Source organism: Tupaia chinensis, unplaced genomic scaffold (assembly GCF_000334495.1).
Source record: "Tupaia chinensis unplaced genomic scaffold, TupChi_1.0 Scaffold000159_1, whole genome shotgun sequence".
Lineage (NCBI taxonomy): Eukaryota > Metazoa > Chordata > Mammalia > Scandentia > Tupaiidae > Tupaia > Tupaia belangeri.
The window spans coordinates 4,509,539-4,522,758 of NW_006159630.1; the positions used below are offsets into that span (position 1 = coordinate 4,509,539).

A 13,220-nucleotide genomic window follows, 5' to 3' on the forward strand; every position below is an offset into this window, starting at 1 on the left:
GCCTGGCCCCCGCAGGTTAGGGGCAGGCCGCGACTCCTCCTCGGACCCGACCCGGACCCGCAGGTTAGGGGCAGGGCAGTGACTTCTCCTCCAGGGCTGGTGGGACCCCGCAGGTTAGGGGCAGGCCGCGACTCCTCCTCCTGGACCCTGCAGGTTGGAGGCAGGGCCTTGACTCCTCCTCTGCCTCAGGAGTCTTGGTCCTGGCTGAGGTGCAGGAAACGGGAGGGAGCCCCGAGTGTCTTCTTCTTAAACTTCCAGCTGGCTACCCTGGGCTCGCATTGCCCCACAGTGCCTGGGGGAGCCTGGCTGAGCCTGGCCACTGCCTAGCTGAGAGTCCGGGTGGCCAGCCCAGGCCCCCGGGTGTTGTTAAACATGCAGTTCCTGGGCTCTGCTCCAGATTCCAGGGTTGCCATAGCAGGGCTCGGGCCTAGAAACTGCGTGTCAGCCAGTGCCTCCATGAGCCCTGCCCTGTGCGAGGTGTAGCTGGCAGCAGGCCCCCTTAGTCGGAGAGGAGCACCGGCCGCCCTGACTGTGCCCATCACACGCAGAGCAGAGAGAGGAAGGAGGGGTGTGGGGGCATTCCCCGCCCCCTCCGCTCGGCCCGCCCCCTGAGCTGACCCAGGCTGTCCCCGGATGGAGATAGGCTCCGGCCTCAGTCAGCCATGATTCAACTCATGGCTTAACCCAGAACCAGGCTGTCACCCAGCAAGCCAGTGCCTGGGACCTGAGGTTCTTGGGAGTAAAGAGGGAGGTGGCCGGGGAGCTGCCCAGGGAGGGGGTGCCAGGCCGGGGAGCTGCTCGCATGCCAGGGTGTGCCTCCTGACTTGGCAGAGGGAAGCAGAGTTGCTGCTGCTGAGTTAATTAGAGCGGAGGGAGGCAGGCTGGGGAGCTGGCAGGCACAAGGGCTGCTTGTGCCAAGTGTCCAAGGCAGTGCCACGTGCCAGGTCCTGGGGGAGGCGGAGAACGGGCGCTGCCTGGAGCAGAGCCAGCTGCTCAGGGCTCAGCACCCCTCCCCGTCTGCACCTCTCCGTTCAACAGATGGGGATGCCTGTCCTGCCAACCAGCGTGGCCCAGGGACGTCCCCCGAGGACGAGACCCAGGTTACCCGGGTACAGAGGATGAGAATAGCCCCAGTGCTGTGCCGTCCGCCATGGGAACCCCTAGTCACATGCAGCTACTTCAACTGCGATGACATCCAATTTAAAGTGTAGTTTCTTGCAGGGCCAGCGGGTGGCGCGATGGTTAAGGTGTTGGACTCCCGCATGGCTGAGGTTGGTAGTCCCGAGTCTGGCCTCTTGAAAATCTCTCTGGGTATGTGTACATGTGTTCCCAAAATCCCAAGAGGAGAATGGAGGAAAAGGGACTGCAGTGTGGCCATCCACCCTCACCCCCAGGGTCATTTCTCACTTTTCCTCTTTCTGTCTCTCTCTAGTGAGTGTATGTGCCTTATGGCAACAAAAATAAATAAATAAAAATTAAAACTTCGGTTCTTCGCTCACCTCAGCCGCATTTCAAGTGCCCAGCAGCCACAGTGGCTGGGAGCTACCACAGCGGACAGTTGGGATAGGCTGTCGCCATCGCTAGAGTGTTTATCGCCCGGGGCTGCTCTGGCCAGTCGCTGGCCCAGCACCTAGAACAAAACAGCTGCAGACGCACTGCCGCCCTGACTACCCTCACAGTCCACTCCAGTCCCTCCGACTGCAGCCTAAACCCACACATGTTATGATTATTTTTAAGGTTTTTGCTGTAGGGCATGAAAAACAGAGAGACAGTACGAGAGAAAGGAAGAACTCACTCCTGGGCAGTGATGGGGGTGGAGGGTTGGCTATGCCTCAGCCCCTTCTCCTCCACTCTCCTCCTGGGATTTGGGGCATGCACGCACATGCACACAACATGATTTTCAAGCCTCTGGGTCCAGGACTCAAACAGTGGTCATTCATGGGAGAGTCCAGCCCCATAACCGCTATGCCACCTGCTGGCCCCACACGTTACTCTTACTGAGCCCTAGCAAAAGAGGTGAGCACAGACCTACTTGAGATGACCTGTCGATGCAGGGATGTTAATGGAGCCCCTGCTCCATAGGTGGCAGCACTGTCGGAAGCCGGGGTGGCTCGGCTAGGTATGACCATCCCCATCTCAGGAGCACGGAGCACAGACATGCGTGTGAATAGTGTCAAAATCCCCTCAGTGTGGTGAATGCTGGAGTGGGAGTGGGTGGAGGGACACAGAAAACGGTGGAAGCTCAGAGGAAGACTATTTGGCTAGCCTGGAGTTCAAAGAGACTTCTAGAAAAATTCAAATTCATCCACTCGTTCTTCAATTACTGGATTTTTTTTTTTTTTTGAGAGGCTTTGGTATAGGGCATGTGCGCTCACCAGAAAGAGAGAGACAGACAGAGAGACAGAAAGTGAGAAATCACCTCCCAGGGAGGATGGCCACGCTGCAATCCCTTCTTCTCCATTCTCCTCTCGGGATCCTGGGCACGCACACACACGTGCCTGGCATGAGTGTAAGCCACCAGGTCCAGGACTCGAACCGTGTTCAACTACATGGGAGTCCAGCGACATAGCCATTGTACTATATGCTGGTCCCTGTTTAATGAGACTATTACTATAATTGGTTTTAAACCTGCCATCTTTCTGTTGTTTTATATTTGGTCCCCCTATTCTTTGTTCCCTTTTCCCTTCTTTTCTGCTTTGTTTTGACCAACTAGGTATTTATTTATTTATTTATTGGAGGGATTTTTGCTATAGGGCACGTGCACGAGACAGAGAGAGACAGAGAGACAGAAAGTGAGAAATCCCGGGGCGATGGCCCTGCCGCAATCCCTTCTCCTCCATTCTCCTCTCAGGATCTTGGGCACGCACGCACACGTGCCTGGTGTGAGTTTAAGCTGCTGGGCCTGGGACGTGAACCGCGGTCGACTACATGAGAGTCCTGTGACATAGCCATTACACTAACTGCTGGTCCCGACTAAGTATTTTTTATGATTCCATTTTACCATCTTTGTTGGCTTATTAACTTTCTGTCTTTTTATTTTAAATCACTGTTCAAATTTTCCATTATATACTCCTTATCAAAGTCTAGTTCAAGTAGTATATACCACTTTGTGCGTATTCTAAGAATCTTAAGGCCATGTATGTCCAGTCCTTCCCCCACCAGCCTTGTGCTATTGTCATATACTTCAAGTCTACATTCTAAAGTACTTCAGACGGGAGAAAGGCTCATGTCTTCAACAAATGGTGTCGGATCAATCAAATAACCACTTTTTGTTAAAGTCACAATTTCTATCTCGCACCATATATAAACATCAACTTGAAATAAAGTTTAGATCTAAATAAAGAGCCAAAATTATTTAAAAAAAAATTCTAGAAGAAAATATAGGAAAAAAATCTTGGCAACTTTAGCTTAGGCAAAGACAGGACACATAAAGTATATACTACTTTCAGAAAAGTGATAAATCAGACTTCACCAAAATTAAAACGTTTGCTCTTCACTATTAAGAAAAGGAAAAGTCAAACCAGAGACTGGGAGAAAATATTTGCTAAACACATATGTGATTAAAGATTTGTGCTCAGCATGTACAAAGCACTCTTACATGTCAATAAGAGGCCGGACACTCCTTCCCCCACGAATGCGGAGAAGCTCTAAGCACTTTTCCTGTGCAGCTCTCACATTCCCAGATCTCTGCCCTACAGAACACAGCCGCCCTGGCCTTCCTCAACTCTGAATCTGGCCTCTAAAGTCTGTGAGATCACCGGGCATGGCATGCTTCCCCCTTTCCGAGCAGAGGCCAGGAATCTCCGTGTGACATCTGTCGCGTCCAGTGTCTGGAAACCGTTTCATACACGGGGTCTGTTTTTAGCTGCCTAAGGCAGCGCAGAGATGGCAACACTACCACAGCCAGGTCTCGCTTGTGTATAGTTCGGCGGACGCGTACACTGAAACGCAGAGTACCACAATACCTTCCGTGCAGCAAAGCTTGCTGTGCCATGATTGCTGGTGGGAAGAGGAAACAATCCTTTCCTGTTGGTGAGTGGCTCTTTTCTCCAAAAAGGTGGCAGAATCAAAGCCCCACTGTGGCACCTGCAGCTGACTCTCTCCTGAATTCTAGTATTTGCTCCATCTCTGGATTATCACAACACCTTGGGCTCCATGTCTCCAAAGCCAGGCACGCCCTTGCATCTCCAAGTTCTGTGTCTTTGATTCTCTGAATCTAGCACTGGCTAGAGATCCTCTAAGACTTGGCGACTTGGTAGTGTCATCAGGAAGCCTTTCCCAGCCTGCCCCAGGCTTCGCGCACCTTTGCCACCACCGTCCCTGGCTGCCTTGGGTTAGTCACCCACCCCTCTGTCGTACCTGGTGCCCACATTTGGGTTACAGGCTCTGTGAGCTCAGAGATGGCAGCAAGCCCTGCTCCTTCTGTGCATACTCGGGTGTTCCAGTGCTGGGCACGTAGCAGGGGTCACGAGACCGTCCTTCAGTACACAGCTCCCCCAGAATCTTTTACTCAGAGTGACAGATAGTAAATATTAGGCCTTGCAAGCTGTGCTGTTGGGTAGCAGGGAAGCGGCCCTCATGCTACAGATGCTCCCTGATTTACAACGGGGCTCACTCCCAAGAAACCCATCGAAAGTTGAAAATACATGCAGAAATGCATCCAACCTAACATTGAATATCATAGCTTAGCCCAACCCATCTTAGACAGCTCAGAGACTGCCTAGGTGGGGCAAAAGCACCTAATGCAGACCCGTCTTATAACCGAGTGTTGGACATCCCCTATGGCTTAGGGAAGGAACACTGCCGAACGTGAAAAACAGAATGGCTGTGTTGCTGTCTCACCGTAGAGAAGTCAAAGAACAGTAAGCCAAAGCATAGCAATTCGGGAACCATCTGTAGCCTATAGACACACACGTATTTATGTATAGTCTGTGCACACACACACACATTTATGTACAGTCTGTGCACACACACACATTTATGTACAGTCTGTGCACACACACATTTATGTACAGTCTGTGCACACACACACATTTATGTACAGTCTGTGCACACACACATTTATGTATAGTCTGTGCACACACACACATACACATTTATGTATAGTCTGTACACACACATTTATGTACAGTCTGTGCACACACACATTTATGTATAGTCTGTACACACACACATTTATGTATAGTCTGTGCACACACACATACACATTTATGTATAGTCTGTGTACACACATGTATAGTCTGTGCACACACACATACACATTTATGTATAGTCTGTACACACACATTTATGTATAGTCTGTGCACACGCACACATTTATGTATAGTCTGTACACACACATATACACAGTTATGTATAGTCTGTGCACACGCACACATTTATGTATAGTCTGTACACACACATACACATTTATGTATAGTCTGTGTACACACACATACACATTTCTGTATAGTCTGTACACACACATATACACATTTCTGTATAGTCTGTGCACACACATTTATGTATAGTCTATGGACACATAAGCACGGGTACATACATTTATGTATGTGTATGCACACACACACCTACGCGCACACACACACACACACACAGTGTTCTGTTAGGGACCATATCACAAAATGAACAGCCCCACCTGACAACAGTCTTCCTGGACCCCCTCCTTGTAGGAGGGATTCTCAGGCTCGTCACACCAGGCTGGCAGTCGAAGGAAGTGCACTTAGAATCCATGACTATGTGCAAGTGTGTTTGGAACTGCAGACACACAGTAACTACATAAACAGATGGGCACAGCTGTGGTCCAATACCTTTATTCTTTATTTAACTTTATTTTTTGAGATTTTTGCCATAGGGCACATGTGTTTACAGGAGAGAGACAGTGAGAAGGAAAGTGAGAAATCATCCCCCAGAGGGGATGGCCACGCCCCAGTTCCTTCTCTCCCATTGTCCTGGGACTTTGGACATGTATGCACACGTGCCTTGCACGATTTTCAAGACACTGGGTCCGTGACTTGAACTGCAGTTGGCACTGGAGCCCACCACACCACCTGCTGACCCTCCAATAACTTATTTACAAGAACGCGCAAGGGCTGGGTTTACTCTACAGGCCAGAGTTGGCCTTCCCTGCCCTAAATGAAGCCTGCTGAGTACACCCAACTGCCAGGCCGCCCCCACTGCCGTCTCTTCGTCATTCTACCCACAGCTGGGCAGGGACGCCTGAGAACTCTCCCCACAAGGGAGAGAAGCTGGCAGGGAGGTTTTATCAGGCGGGGCCTATCCTTTTGAGGCATCTGTCCCCAACTGAAACTCTGTGTGTGCACGCACACGCCTGTACACACACACGTGTACACACATGTTCAAGAAGATTGCGGAAGCTCTCCGGGCCTCGGTTAGCTCATCTGTTATGGGAATGACTGGTGTGTGAGTTTATTCTGGTAGCGTCTTTTGTTTTTATATCACATTCTCTCCACCACACTCTCACCGTGGTCTCAGGGCGCAAGCATTGCGGACTTGGAAGGGTGGAGGGGTCCTGTCCGGGGTAACTTTCCTAAACGCCTCAAGCAGTGGAGGTAGAAAGTAAGAAATTATGGGACTAGCAGTTAGCGTAATGGCTATGTCACTGGACTCCCACTTAGTCTACTGCGGTTCGCGTCCCGGACCCGGTGGCTTAAAATTCACGCCGGGCACGTGTGCGTGTGTGCCCAAGATCCCGAGAGGAGAATGGAGGAGAAGGGATTGTGGCGTGGCCATCCCCCTGGGGGGTGATTTCTTGCTTTCTGTCTCTCTGTCTCTCTGTCTCTCTGTCTTTCTGGTGAGCGCACGTGCCCTATGGCAGAAACCTCTCCAAAGAAAAAAGTAAGTAAGAAATTATCTGGGCAAATGCTTGGAAAATAAATGAGGCAGGTCTAGTCCGACTCAAACGCGGAACATTTACAACAGAGAACCATGTTCCAGCTCTCCGTGGAGAGCCACGTGGGGCCAGGAGACTGGGTTCCTGCCCTGCCGCACCTGTCCGATGAGCCTCAAGCACACATGTGCTCATCTTCAGATGCAGAGAATCATCCCCTGCTGGTCCCAGCCTCACGAGGGCTGAGGTTCATGGTCATGAACATGTTTTGCAAACAGCTCAGGCTGGACACGTGTAAGCAATCAGAGAATTCGTTCTTTGGGTCCTGCACCGAGAAGCCAGTCCCCATGAAGCAATGCTTCCTTTTCCCTCTTCGTGGAGGGGCTCCTGGGGAGGGTGGAAGGACATGGTGAGATGGGAAATAATGTGGATGCTGGAGAAAAGGGAAGGCTTTGGGGGTTTCGCAGTAAGATGATCCAGTTCCGGAAGGTCCCGGCTACCCCAGTGTTGCCACCACCCCTCCTCGGCTTCCCCTGCCCCTTCCATTGTTAGAAGCCCCGGGAGCTCCTCCCAGGAGGAGGAGCAGAGGCCCCTGGGTGGGGGCTGGGTGGCACGGAGCGGGGAGGGCCACCACTCTGTGCCAAGCACGTGGTAGAATTGCTACTTTCATTTTTTCAAGTCAAAACCCCCTCATGGGCTCCCCGTCCGCCCCAGAATCACTCTTATCCTTAGGCCATTTGGTAGTTGTTGCTATGGAGACCACAAGCAAACTGGTGTGCAGATCAACACTGAGCAGTGGCGGTGTGGGGGAGGGGGAGCGGTGGGAGGGCAGGGGGCCCCGCAGCAGGGGGTCGGCCCTGCGGGAAGGGAGGGCTAGGAGGTCCCCAGCTGGAGTCTAGGGGGAGGTGGGGGCCTGAGAAGGCACCATCCTGGCACCACGCGTGGGAAGGGATGGTTCCGAATGGTTCCCTGGTGGAGAGCCCCCCACCCCCACCCCGCCCAGCTTCCGGCTTTAGCAGTACAAGGCGCGGGGCACAGCAGTGGTGGTGGGGTCCCGCTTTGGGGGCAAGGGCCCACCTGGCCAGATGACTGGCTTTGGGGGATAAGCCACTTGGGAATGGGCTGAGGAAAATCAACCCTCCAAACCCAGATCCCAGGGCTTGGCCAAGCCCCTGCGCCTTCTCCTGCTGTCCCTGCCTGGAACAGTGCTGGCCCGGGGTGGAGGGGGCATGTGTGACAATGCAGACACGACTGAACCACTGAATTCTTAGGGGGAAAAGCAGTAGCCTCCCAGCCCCCACATATAATGAATAAAATTGAGGCTTTAGTTGATACAGGGGCCAGCTGTGAAACAGATTTGGGGGGCACTTTCCCTTTTGCTAGAGGCTTCCCAATCCAGGCAGCCTGAGGCCCTGGTGAACGCTCTGTGAGCTCCATAAATGCAGCGCCACTAACCCCTCTCAGAAGCAGGGAAAGAAAAGACCAAGCTCTGGCTCCCTCCCGGGAGGCCCGCTGCTTTCCCTGGGGCCTAGTGGAGTCAGCACCCAGGTCAGGCCTGACCAGGCTGCCAAGTTTCCAGGGCGGGACTTATCCACAGAAGCTGCCACCCTAGGACAGGAAGGGCCTGTTTGGCCTTGGGGCCTGGGGCTGGGCATTCTCCACGGCACCCCCAGGCCCCCCAGCATTCCACCCTCACTGGCTCTTCGTTCACACGCCCCTTTGCTTGCTTAAGTTTTCACGGTGTGTGCCGAGTGGTCATGGGAGCGACTCAGGCTGCCGAAGGAGCCCTGCTGTCCTCCGATCCATGGTGTGCATGCCGAGGGACCAGACAAGGGACTGCCCGAGGGCCTGCCTGAGAGGCCATCTCCCTGGACTCTGACCCCAGAGGCGGTGCCTCAGGGCCAAGAGGCATGAACACACTAGAGGGCTGTGGCATGGGGGACCTCGCCACGGCCCGCTGCCACACCCCAGTTGTGAGCGTCCCCTCCGGCCCAAGCCCTCCGACGAGCCTCCTTTGCTTGAGCAGATCAGGGAGGCTTTCTGCCTCTCACGGCGGGCAGCTCACCACCTTCCGTTTCTCACCTGCACGCAAGTCTCCTGAGTGGGAGCCCGGGTCAGTGATGTGTCCCCCTGAAGCCACCGACGGTCCACCGACGGTCTTCAGAGCAACACGTCACTCTGGTGCCTAGTGTTGCCTTTGAAGGCTTGGAGAACATTCCAGAAAGATGGAGGTGGCCACAGGGCCAGGTGCTTTAGCCTCTGGAGGGGCTGGGGACCGTGCTTGGTCCTACTTCCTCGCTCACAGACAGCAGGGGCGTGGTTTGTCAAGGACGCACACAGAGTCGCCTCAGAACCGGACACTGCCCCTGAAGTGTGGGCCTGGGAGGTGCTGGCCCTCCTCAACCTCTCCAGAATAGGAAGCGGCTGCCGGAGCCCACTGCGCCTCCCACGGGCGCTCCGCCTAGTCCTGACCCCAGCACCCGCCGCAGGCAGCTCGGCAGCTTGGGTTCTCCTTGCCCCCAGCATCCCCACTCCCAGTTTGACCACAGCGTTTGTGCTGAGTCCCAGGTATGAAGTAGCCAGTGGCCCCCGCACCCCACCCCACACGTGCCCACGGTAATGCTGAACCCAGAAGCAGCTCTGCGGAACCCAGAAGCAGCTGAGGTCCTGAGCTGGGCTGCAGGGAGGCCGTGGGGTGACCACCCTGATCACCAGCGAGATGAGGCAAGGGGAGGGGGCGAGAACCAGGGGAATGCCTCCCTTTGCAGCCAGAGCCTGGGGCACCCCACAGTGTCCCTCCCTCCTTCCCAAAGTGCCTCTTCCTCTTGCTGCATCCCCACCCCGCAGCCTCATCTGTGAATGTCCCATCTGGCCAGGCCCCGGTTGCTTCTCCCTCTCCCTCCTGTCCCCTTTCTGTAAATGCATGCCCTTCTCCCAGTGGCCCTGCACCCCACCCATGATCTGGGCTCTCCCCTTCCTCCTCTAGGCTAATAAAACCGAGGAGACCAAGCATTGGGAACGCCCGACCACACCGACCAGCAAAAGGAAGGCGCTTCTGGGACTCGGAACCACCGCTTCCACGGTTCCCGCTATGGACGGATGCCAAGGCAAGGCGTGAGCAGGCGAGGCACTGTGGCCAGGGGCATGACGCGGTGGCCTCGGCTAGAGCGGATCCTGAAGCCCTTGGCAGCCCCTGGCTGTTAGGCCAGGCCATTGGTGAGAACTAGAAAGATGGAGGCTGGCCAGGGTGGGAGGAGGATAGGGCAGTGGGGCAGCGGGGCTGGGCCTAAGCACCGTAGTCACCCGAGAACCGTCACCCTGACGGGAGTGCTCTGTGGCAGGCAGCCCGAGTCAGGCAGGTTCCTCAGGGTCAGAGGGGCTGGCCTCTGAGACTGACGTTGTGATGACGGTCACCGAGCGAGGCCGGGGGAGCAGTCGGCACCAGGAGGAGGAGATGGTGGTCACCGAGCGAGGCCGGGGGGCAGTCGGCACCCAGGAAGAGGAATTCTAACTGGGTGCATAAGCGGGCTGGGTGGTGAGGCGGTTAAAGTGCAGACCTGGGGATCAACTGCCAGGTCTTTGTGCAGATCCCTGCTCTGCGAGGACCCTGGGACAAGTGGCTCAAGCCCCTGGACCTCTCCCTTGCTAGCCTGCCGCCGGCACATGGCCTAGGACCCACGTTGCGGCCAGTTTCTTAGGCTTCTCGGCCCCACCTCCAGTGGGACCAGGACTCCCAGCACAGAAGCGTTCAGCAGCCCATGGCTGAATGACTCACAGGACCCTGGCAAGGACACCAAAACCCATGGCTCCACCACAGACTTGGAGCTGCAGGGCTGAGCCAGTGGCCTGTCAGCAACCGCAGGAGGCCTCTGGCTGAGAAAGATGGGGCGGAATGCTGGGCGAGGGTCAGGGTTTCGAGATTTTTCCAAAGGGAGATGGCACCACCTTGCTCAGCTGCAGCAGGAGTCTGGAGACGGGGGCATAGGGACGCCTCTGCTGAGGGCCTTGCCTGCTTGGCAGGTGACCCGCGGCTTGGCTCTTGTGTGCCAAAGGTGGCGACAGCAGCAGTGTTTGACAGCTTGGGACGGAGTACTTCATGTTAGACCACCCAGACCAGCTGCCACCACTGGCCTCCCTGGCAGCAGACAGGGTGGCCAGCCTCACCAGCAGAATGTAAGCAGCACTCAGAGCCTCAGAGGCTCCCGGGTGACAGAGGCGGGACAGGTGGCGTACTCCTCAGAGGCCGACGTGTCCTGTGCTCTCTTTCAGAAGAGGGGATAGAGTAGAATTCTGAACACCCCGAGCTGGTCCTGACCCGGAGGCAGCATTCATCATTCCGCCCTCACAACTGCCGCTGCATTTCTACCCGACAGAGCAGGAGACCGAGACTGGCTGGTGGCCACTTGCCCAAAGGCATGGGGCTGTCAGGTGGCAGAGCGGCATTTGAACCGAGGCCTGGTTTCGCCCAAGTCCCTGAGCCGTGTGCTCTTCATGCTTCCTGCTCGTAGGACTTCTCCATCCGGGCCGTGGGAAGAGCAACCACCACATACGCGCGACTGGTGTCTTCGTGTTCTGTTTATGGTAGAGAAAACGGCTCAGGACCTTCGTTCTAACCCCACACGCACTGACAGTGCAGCACGGTGGGCGGACAACGTGCCGGCATGCTGGGGAGGGACACAGCCCAGACGGAGGCGCCTGTGCCACCCTGCACGGGGTCTGCAGCCATGCCTGGGGCAGGTATTTGCATAATTATCATCTCACTTGCCCAGGTTACCGGATTCACTATCGCGAGACTTCAGCCCCCTGCAGATTGCTCCATAGTCTTTCCCTGCCGTGGTCCCTTTCCTGACAGCTGGTAGGCGGTGAGTTCATGGTGGAACATCTTTTTGCACAGGTCAGTTCCTGGGGTCCTTAGCATACCCCTGAGCAGAGCACAGGGCAGACGTTGGCCTCCCTGTTTTATAGACCAGGGAGGAAGGCCAGGAAGCACCCCGGAAGGCCCCGCAGTTAGTGAGCAGGGCTGCAGGACAGGCCTCGTGGGCCGTTCTGCTCCTGAGCTGGTGTCCTCAACAAAGGCCTCTTTATTTTTATCCTGATCTCACCGCCCGCCTGCACAGGCTCCCTATTTTGGAATATGTTGCCAACGAAGCTGAACGTACCGAGTGACTGTGCTGTGTTTCCCATTCTTATTAATCAAAGACACGTGCACCTGCCGTTCACGTCCCCTGAGCAGCATCCAGCCTGGGGGCAGCCGGGACTTGAGACTTGGACTTAGTCTGGGAGGTTCGCTCGACATCAAAGAGTCTTACTAAGTGCCAGGCGCTGTCAGAAGTGGCTAAAATGCGTTGGTGAGCAGAACAAAGGCCCCAGAGCTTCGATGCCGGCAAAGGGAAGACGGGAGGAACAGAAGCACGGAAGCAGCAGACGCTCTGTACACAGCCGTGCGCAGCGCAGCAAGGGGGCTGAGAATGGGGGGGGCGAGCTGTCATGTAAAACAGGGATTTAGGGGCCAGGCAGTAGTGCAATGGTAACACGATGCTCTGCAGTGCTGGATCCACAGAGGATGGCCCCAGGTTCACGTCCTGGCCCTGGTGCACGCTGGGTGGTGTCTGTACGTCATCCAGGCGGGCTGAGCCCAGGTAGATCATGGCATGAAGACCTAATGGGGTGCCTCTCTCTGCCTTTCTCTCTTTCTCGCTCTGTGTCATGAAAGAGGTAAATATAAAGTTAAAAATAAAATAGCGGTTTAGGGCAGACCTTTAGAGACCCACAAAGATATTTAATTGGCATTTAAAATATTCAACCCAACCTATAGACGTTTATCTTAAGGAATCCCAAGTTAGTAACCACTGGACTAATAAACCCGCTGAGCCTGGAGCTGGTGGAACATTGAGGGAGACTGAGTTTTTGGGGGTCGCGATAGCCTGCTCGCTGCAGGTGCCGGGTGGGCTGTGGGGGAGGCCACGTGTGCCACGGCACCGGGCCTCTCTCTGGGTAAGTCGTCCCAGTCGTGGATGTGCACTGCAGGCACAGGCTCAGCTGGCCAGGACGTTGACCCAGCACAGCCCAAAGCAGCAAAACCAGAGGGAATGACTAAAAGCAGCATGGGAAGTCGATTTCACTCCTTGTACCAAATCTGAGTGACTGCCAGAGTCTTCCTAAAATTCTCGGCTGAGGACTGGAGAGCTTGCAAGGGCTCTGTGAGCCAGAGCACTGTGATTGATTGGTAAGGCCAACTGCAGACAGGGAGGTGGACGGTGGCTGCGGCTGGTCGTGATTTGTTGACCCTAGTCTGATCGGTCACCTAGGAAAGGTGCTCTGGTCTTTTTATTTTTCTCTTTTTTAAGAGTTTGGTATAGGGAAGAAGCCGCCA

The 13,220-nt window shown here is 55.0% G+C and overlaps 1 long non-coding RNA gene across 1 annotated transcript in view; it reads left to right on the plus strand.

The window, feature by feature from the left end:
- LOC102490840 (uncharacterized) overlaps nucleotides 1-13,214 on the plus strand; it is a 14,535-nt gene extending 1,321 nt beyond the window's left edge. Inside the window, exons 2-3 of the long non-coding RNA XR_334133.2 lie at nucleotides 9,834-10,063; nucleotides 11,117-13,214. This is a non-coding gene — a long non-coding RNA (uncharacterized LOC102490840). The remainder of the gene's footprint in view (nucleotides 1-9,833; nucleotides 10,064-11,116) is intronic.
- Nucleotides 13,215-13,220: the final 6 nt, after the last annotated feature.